The sequence below is a fragment of the Crocuta crocuta genome, unplaced genomic scaffold (genome assembly GCF_008692635.1).
Source record: "Crocuta crocuta isolate KB4526 unplaced genomic scaffold, BGI_CrCroc_1.0 scaffold59, whole genome shotgun sequence".
NCBI classification, from domain to species: domain Eukaryota; kingdom Metazoa; phylum Chordata; class Mammalia; order Carnivora; family Hyaenidae; genus Crocuta; species Crocuta crocuta.
In genome coordinates this window covers 607,309-616,545 of record NW_027551578.1, presented here as the reverse complement: position 1 = coordinate 616,545, position 9,237 = coordinate 607,309, and the positions used below count along the sequence as shown (strand labels likewise).

The window sequence follows — 9,237 nt, the reverse complement described above, 5'->3', positions numbered from 1 at the left end:
CTTAAAAAATATTTTGGAAGAACTAGAAAAACACACTACCTTCCTTTTTTAAGTGCATTTCTGTCTGTCTAGCTCGTTAGGATCTCTACATATTAATCTTCTGTTAAATATGTTGCAAAATAATGGTTGCCCATTATGCTTTCCTTTGTCTTCCAGGAAATATGAATCTGCTGCAGAGCCAAGCCTCAAACCTTTTCTTTACAAATGGGGGATTTTGTGTCCCCTTTAGAAAGATTCACCCTTTGTTTTTTGTTTTTCTTTTTAATATGGAACACTTCACTTATCTGCATGTCATCCTTGAGCCAGGACCATGCTAATCTTCTCATACGAGCTGCTGAAGTGAGCGCCAGATTCACCCTTTGATCATTAAAATAAAATTCTCTATGTTCTCCCAGTGCCTTAAAAAAATAACAAACGTGCCTTTTGCTTTCAGAGTTTTAACCCAACTGGAATGAATTTTTTGGTGAATCAGATGTAGAAATGGAATTATTTTTTCCCTAATTAGATGAGTAGTTAATGGACCTAACACTATCCAGTGAAGAGCCCTGAGTGATGATATAAAATGTCACAACATATTTTTTCATAAATTGTCGTAAGTGCATGAGGTCTCTAGATGATTGATCTTCTAGGGATCAATTCGTCTACATCTGAACTCATACCACTGTTTAATTTTGCAGTGTACTTTAGCATCTGGTGTTGCAAGTCTCTCTACGCCCATCTTGTTCTTTGCGTTTCTTGGCAATCTTCTCTTTTTATATATATGTGAATATTAGAATGAACATACAAATTCTAAAATTCTACATGGGAGTTTAAAATTTTTTTAATGTTTATTCATTTTTGAGAGACAGAGACAGAGTGAAAGTAGGGGAGGGGCAGAGAGAGAGACACACACACAGACTATGAAGCAGGCTCCAGGATCTGAGCCATCCACAAGGCTCGAACTCATGAACCTTGAGATCATGACCTGAACCAAAGTCGGACACTCAATCACCTGAGCCACCTGGGTGCCCTCATATGGGAGTTTTGTTAAGCTGCATTAAATTTGCTAATTTTGAAGGACTCCTATCTTAAAAAACAATACTGAGTTTTTCTATCCCCAAATATAGGATGTCTCCGTTTAAGTTAATCTTCTTATATTTATTTCAGTAGTCTTCAGCAAAAATGTCATGCACATTTCTTGTCGGATTTTCCTCCTTCCATCAAATTTTCTAGATGGTTCTTGCCCATTTTTAGGAAGGGGGTTAAACTGGAAGGAATGCTATTACTTTTTCTGATAAACAAGGGAAGGAGAATGTAGGTGAGGACTGAGAAATGAACAATGCTGTCATTAATTAAATATTTAGGAATCACCTCAGAAGAACCAGAGAATTGGAAATGACCCAATTGTTCATCAGTTAAGGAACTGGTTAAAGAAAACATGGTCTATGCACACAATGGAACCTTATGTAGCCTTTAGTGAGAAGAAAGCTCTCAATGTTTAGGCAAAGAGCTCCAGGATACAGTATAGATGGATAGTAGGGCATTTGTTACCTTCCGTTTAAGAAAGAAGAGTAGTAAGAAAATATCTGTATCTACATCAGGAAACTGGAAGGCTGCACAAACTAACAAGTGGTTACCTATAGAGGTGACGGAGGGAACAGAGTGGTGGCTGGGGAGAAACTCCAGGTTTAGGTTTCATACCATTTTGATTTCTGAACCATAAGAATGTATTAGTTGTATAAAGAAATCCTAGAGAAAACACAAATACCCCTCTCCAAAGACATGCCCTCCCACTGAAGATTCTCTTGTCTTTGTTACATTTTAGCTTTTCCATAAATACTGTAGCAGTTGGGAAGAAAGTATACTTTTACTCTGCAAATAGCAGTGTCAGCTATCTGAGCGGCACTGCTATGAAGTATATGCTGAGATTAAAAAAAATTTTTTTTACATTTATTCATTTTTGAGAGACAGAGAGAGACAGAGTGTGAGCAGGGGAGGGGCAGAGAGAGAGGGAGACACAGAATCTGAAGCAGGCTCCAGGCTCTGAGCTGCCAGCAGAGCGCCCAAGTCGGGGCTTGACCTCACAAACCATGAGATCATGACCTGAGCCGACGTTGGATGCTTAATCGACTGAGCCGCCCAGGTGCCTCTACACTGAGATTTTTTTTTTTTAATGTTTTTATTTCTAGGAGAGAGAGAGAGAGACAGCGTGAGCAGGGGAGGGTCAGAGAGAGAGGGAGTCACAGACTGAAACAGGCTCCAGGCTCTGAGCTGGCAGTCAGCACAGAGCCCGACGTGGGGCTCGAACCCACGAACTGTGAGATCATGACCCAAGCGAAAGTCGGACGCTTAACCGACTAAGCCACCCAGGCGCCCCTACACTGAGATTTTTGAATAGTGAGATAGAAATCCTGACTTTTCACTGAAAAGGCTAACCTTTTTGAGGTTAATAATGACAAACTATAAACCTTGTGTTTTTCTCCTAAAGTGTGGATTTAATAAGATTGGGCCACTTGCTCTATGAGTGGGAGTGTAAATTGGCCTAAGTTCCTTGGAGGACAATTTGGCCTTATCAGTTTTAACAAGGAACACATCTTTCACGTGGCCGTTCTACACTTAAGCATTTCCCCGTATACCCACGAGCTCAGGTGTGCTGGCCAAGGGAGGTCACAAGGGTAGCACAGCGGGCAGACTAACTGCCTCTAACCATGAGCTAGACCCACAGGGGAGGAATGATGAAACCCAAGTGCACAGGTCTGGAAGCACACAGGCTCCCTGTACCCTTGCTAACTGCTCATCTATGCACGTGGCTGCCTGGGGCAGGAATCTTGCTATGTGTGTATGGTTCCAGTGTAAACTTGAGACACTGGTTCTACTGAACTATGACAGTCTGATCGGGCAAGAGGAACTACCTCTAAACATCGACCTTTAAACATCGCCATGAATTTACCTTTTATTGTTTTTATGGTGTGGGTGTTGACTAATATCTGTGATGACAACATCAGTTTCGCTCTCACGTTTTTATGGCTTTAGGATTTCAGAACTGGGGAGCTTCCTGGGCTCTGCTTTGCCTTGTTATTGAGAAGAACCCTGGGAAGTTGGAGTCAGAAGTTGGAGTCAAATGCTTGCTTCCTGCCAAGAGCCTCCCCTTGCTGCGTGGGCTGGCACCACACACTGGCTCAGCTCCGGGGCCTTTGCCTCATGCTCTCTGGTGCCTGATTCCTGCCACGCTTCCTGCTTTCTACAACACCCACTGACCTGTTCTTTTACTTTACCTGCAGCAGGGTGCTCTTGCCGTGCGGCGTCACTCGATGACAGAACAGACCCGACATGTGGGTAAAATCTCAGTCAACAGAAGAACCCTATGAACAAACACCAGACTGGGGCTACCGTTGGGGCCACTAGATGGGTCCCCAAATGTAGTTACTACATATGGTAAAAGTCTGAAGCAATAGGCGAGTGCCTAATGCCAAAATTACTTCTGGAAATAAAAAGGGCAGAAGTAGAATAATCTGATCGTTACAGATTAAGTGGGGGGGGGGGGAAAAAGCCCAAGTAATGCAATTTTTCTTAAAAGGCATTGCTCAAAGACTAAGTGAAATAGATAGAGATGAGAAGCAACACAGAGGCAAAGACTAGCCCGGGTCACCAGTTTATTGCTCACACACTGCACAGGACTGTGGCCTCAGGAAACACTTCATGCGTTTTCGTATGTTGCACTGAGGGATGCAAGCCCCAGGTATAAGGTGGCGGTCACTCTCATGAGAGGGCTGACAGCCATTAGCACGGGCCCCACCGGCACATTCTTACCTTTACCAAAGAAATATTTCACTCACAAACACCTTCAGTACTGGACAGCTCTTTTAAAAAGCCAATTATAAGATGATTGTGACAAGCACTCCGAAAACCAGTTAGCATGCACTTTTAACTGGTTAATACTTGCAATGTACTGAAGGCAGAGCCAAAAAAAAGCAAGTTATCAAACTTGTAAGGTTGTTTTTTTTTTTAAATCAAAACATGGTTTCATGGTGATGACATCTTTTCCCCACCTCTAACAATTTAGCACTATATATTTTTTTAATGTTTACTTTTGAGGGGGGGCACACGCGGGGGAGGGGTAGAGAGGGAGATAGAATTTGAAATAGGTTCTAGGCTCTGAGCTGTCAGCACAGAGCCCGACACGGGGCTTGAACCCATGAACCTGTGACCTGAGCTGAAGCTGGTTGCTTAACTGACTGAGCCACCCGGGCGCCTCAAGTACTAAAGGTTATTATTATTTCTTTTAATGTTTATTTATTTATGAGAGACAGAGTGCGAGTGGGGTAGGGGCGGGGTGGGGGAGGTGGAGACAAAATCTGAAGCAGCTCCAGGGTCCAAGCTGTCAGCACAGAGCCCGACATGAAGCTTGAACTCACGGACCACAAAATCACAACCTGAGCCAGAGTCAGGTGCTTAACTGACTGAGCCACCCAGGCGCCCCACTAAAGATTATTTTTAAAATAAAAACGACTTTTACTGTTTAAAATAAAAACTCTTTGTAGTTCCTAAAATTCCAGTAAGCGAGTGCTTGAAATTTTGAGGGAAGAAAGGATTCCAATCAATAGAAATCCCAGTGCCTTTTCCGACTGCTATGCAGTGGGGTCCACAGCCTGCACCCAAGGGCCTCCTGTTCACTTCCTTGGGGGTGGCCGGCTCTACCCTCTGCCCTTTGGGCCCTAACTGCAAAGGGCTGTTTTGAAGGTTAAATCAGATGTTAAACGTGAACATACTTTTACATTGTAGAAAAGGCAAAACTTTCAAGGTTTTATTATTACGGACATTTTAATTGACAGTATTAAAAATGAGCTTGCTAAACTAAAAGTTTTCTACTAATTTCACAAATAAACTTTTATTTTACAATTAAAAAATATTTTTTAATGTTTATTTTGAGAGAGAGAGAGACAAAGTGCGAGCGGGGGAGGGGCAGAGAAAGGACACACAGAATCAATCTGAAGCAGGCTTGGGGCTCTGAGCTGTCAGCACAGAGCCTGAAGCGGGACTCGAACTCACAAACTGTGAGATCATGACCTGAGCTGAGGTCACTTAACTGACTGAGCCACCCAGGTGCCCCAATTTTACAATTTTTTTTTTTTTTTTTTTTACAAATTTTATTTCTAAGTACTCTCTACACCAAATGTGGGGCTTGAACTCACAACCCTGAGATCAAGAGTCACAAGCCAGCCAGGTGCCCCAATAAACTCTTTTTAAATTGGTGGTCACCGCCACCACCCGTCCTGCCAGCCATCTGTGGTTTCAGTTACCTGTGGTCACTCTGGTCCAAAAACATCAAATGTAAAATTTCATATATAAATAATTCACTAGGTTTAAATTAAGTTGCATGATGAATCTTGTGCCCATCTGCTCTGTCCTACCCAAGAGGCGAATCATCCTTTTTTACAGCATATCTGTGCTGTACATGCTACCAGCCATTAGTCACTTAGCTGACTTGGTTATCAGACTGGCTGTTACCATGGTGCTTATGATCAGGTAATTACTATTTTACTTAATAATGACACAAACACAAGGATGGTAATGTTGGCAATTTGGACATTCTCTTACTGTGCCTAATTTAGAAGTTAAACCTTATCATAGCTATGTACGTATAGGAGAAAACAGAGTATATAGGGCTCAGCCCTAGCTGCAGGTTCAGGCATCCACTGGTGGTACAATGGATGTACACCTGTGGATAACGGGGAGACTGCTGTAATTTGATCAGAGAGACAGTGAGCAACCAAACGAGCACTCAGCAACTGGATTTCTCCAAGTGTGAAAGTACAGTTCTCCTAGCTCAGACAGGGTGAAAGTGTTTAGAACCAGGCAAAAACCTATAGAAACAATTTAAGCAGAATACAAAGTCTGAAAGCTACCATCCCTCTACTCCTTTGAAAAGGCTGCAGGTACTGAGTTTTCGAGATCTGATTATAGCTCTGGCTCCTCCAACTCAGGGACTTGTGACAGGGTATGTGATTAACAAAATGGAGAGATTTTGTTAATCTAAGCACACGATACTTAGATAGCCGAGCGTGCATTGGCCCGAAAGCAGAGGCTTATTGATCATCATATGCTCAATGGCTTCTCAAAGCCCTCAAGCGTAAAACTCAGTGACTGCAGCAGCAGGCCGGTGAAGATGGTGAGCATACCTTGGCTACCTGCTTGCCCACAGACTGTATCACAAGGTACCAAGAGGCCAACCAAGAGTACAGAGAATTCTAGTACAAACAACAAAACCTGCTGCTCTAAAGTCAAAGCTCTTACCCCTAGAATGTAAAATACCTGGCTGACTATGTTCATTACCCAACTTTTGGGAAGGGAGCAGTCTGCACTAGGAGATACGATTTTAGACACTTTGATGTGTCTTTAGAGAAGAAGTTTTTGGTGTGACTTATCAGCTTCATAAACTTGGAGGTGCAAATCTCCACCCCCGCCCCCCAGGCTTGGAAGTTCTCAGCCACTACTTTAAATAAACGTTCTCCCTCTTCTCCCTCCCTCCGTCTGGGACTCTGGTGATGCGTAGATTGCTTCTTAATGGTGTCCTGTGAGTCCTGTAGACTTTCTTCATCCCTTTTCATTCTTTCTTTGCTCCTCTGACTGGGTAATTTCACATCCTCTGCCTTCAAGCTCGTGGATTCTTTCTTCGGTTCAACCCAGTCTGCTATTGAAGCTCTCTACTGAATTCTTTGGTTTAGTAATCGAATTCTCCAGCTCCAAATTTTTTTTTTTTTTGGTTTTTAGGTTTTCTCTTTGTTGAACTCATTTTGTTCTTATATTTTTCTGATTTTGATACCCTTTGCGTTCTCTTGAGTATCTTTAGAACAACGGTTTTGAATTCTTTATCAGGCAATTCATACACCTCCATTCCTTTGGGGTCAGTTACTAGAAGTCTATGGTATTCCTTTGGTGGTGTTATGTTCCCCCTGTTCTGTGTGACCCGTTACCTTGTGTAGGCATTTGAAGATGTGGTCACCTCTTCCAGACTTTATGGACTGACTTCAAAAAGGAAAGACTTTCACCTGCGAGTGGGACCTGCTGGGGCATGCTTCAAGGCCCGGTTGTACCACGTACAACGGTGTGGGGCAGCTCGAGGTCTGGTGCTGCACTGGTTCAGGCTGCATTGCTATGAGGCCTGTAGCATCAACTGTATAGGTGTTGGCAAAAACTGTGGGGGTTCTGTAGTGGCTTCGAGGGCTGTTGGGATCCTCAGTGATGCCTCCAGGCTGAGAAGATAGGGATTAGGGCAGGCAGCAGTGCTGGCCAGGCTTGTGGTGTGCGCACACTTGGCTATGGCGGCCAGATGCAGGTGCTTGTGCAGTGGCAGGGGCTGGGGCCAGCTGTGGGTCCAAAAGCAAGCAACCGAGAGTCACTGGCTGTTGGTGTAGACTTCCATGGCTGCGGGATGGGCCAGTGAGAGGCTGGCGGTCTGCAGNGGGCTGGCGGGGGTCGGGGGAGGGAATCCAGGCTGACATCTTATACTCGTGTAGCTGCAGAGGCCTGGGCAGATCCTGGGCTCTGGTGGGGGCACCGGAAGGGAGCAGAGAGGCATCTGTCCCTGGGGCAAAAATGGACGAAATTTGTAGGGGGTCCATGCAGGGGTGCGAAAGCTGCTGGGGTCCTCTGCAGAGCAGGTCACTGGCCCCCATGGTTACTCTTGCACACCTGCTGCTACTAGAGCCCTTGCCCCCCTTCCTCATTGTTAACCAAGCCTGTAGCTCTCAGTGTTGCCAGTGTCTGGGTTGGGGGGAAACCAAAGCCAATCCTTTGTGTGGTGCTCAAAAAGGCTGGGGAGTCGTCTCAGTGCTGAGCAGTGCTGGCTTGGAGGATGAGGTAACAGAGGCAAAATGAAGCTGTTCTTCCTTCCCCTTTCTTTGTGGTCATCCGCAGGTTGTCCCATTGTGAAGTTCTTCAGTGGACTCCTGAGCTCGCTTGGAACGGATTCTGTGGACAGCTGTCTAATGGTGTCTAAGTTGATCCCTGTTGGGGGACAGAGGCTGGGGACTTCTACTTCACCATCTTGGTGATGCCATCTGGAAAGGTGCTCTAGGAGTTATGAAACTCCCTCCCAGACAGAAAGGAATTCAAGCAGGATCATATGACCACCTTTTGGAAGGTCTGAAAAAAGGGATCTTGCAGTGGATAGACTGGACATCCAAGTACTTTAGAAAGCCTTGGGGATGGACCTGACTCGTCATGTGGCCTTTCCACAATCACTCCTATGTGCCAGGCACTGGGCACAGAGAAGGCAGCTCTGTCCCAGGGGAGGTCTTAGCCCAGGAGAAAAGACAAATCAGGATCACTTATAGATAAATGTAATCAATATCAAAAGAAAGGTTAGGACAGAGAAATGTTTAGCAGGTGTTTGCAGGTGTCTTAAGGGTGGGAGGGGCTTAGAGAAAGCTCCCAGCGGAGAAGGTCTACACTGCCCACCACAGGGCCACAGGGCCACAGCCTGACTTGGGAGAGCCAGTGGGCTCGTTACAGGTGAGGGAAATGGCCCACGCAAAGGCAGAGGCAGTGAGAAAGCGGGGGGCATTCAGAAAAACACGAGTATCATATAAAAGCACCATTCTCCCCAGGAAATGGGCATAGTATGTACTATTGGGTATGTGATGTACATTTATGGCCATGGAAACTATTAACAGTGACTATTCCACTCTTTGTGGAAAAGAGAAGAATGTGGGAGGAATTACTTACATAAAAAATTCAACGTACAATGATTCGAGGGCCCTCCACCCAACATAAAGAAATCAGCATTTTACTTTCATATGTCGTTAGCTGGTACTTAAATACTTAGTGAACACAATTGTTTCCATATTTGGGGCTGCAAAATATGCAGAAATTTAGCAAATTCGTTTACTTGATGCTAGTTTTTGTTTACTTAACACTTGTTTTCTTTAAAATGAAACTTACACATCACCCAGAAGTTCCAGAAACGAGTTGTCAGAGCAGAGGCTTATCCACACAGAAGTTCAAGGACAATGTCCTCTAACACAAAGAAACTGACATTATTGCAAGTCTATGATGTGGCTCGACTCACCTCCTACTTGGTTAGCGTAAGTCAAAGTTAAATACATTCTTTATATTGGGATATGAACACATTAAGATGATTTAAATCATTTAAATTTCTCATGTTACTGCACTGGCAGAGGTGATACTGAAAATACTGAACAACCCACACGGCAAGGTCACCAACCATGCACTTGGACGCTAAGCTGGCCGTGGGGA

The 9,237-nt window shown here is 44.4% G+C and overlaps 1 pseudogene; it reads right to left on the bottom strand.

Annotated features, from left to right (window-relative positions):
- Positions 1-260: 260 nt before the first annotated feature.
- Positions 261-358, bottom strand: LOC144221245 (U6 spliceosomal RNA; annotated as a pseudogene).
- Positions 359-9,237: the final 8,879 nt, after the last annotated feature.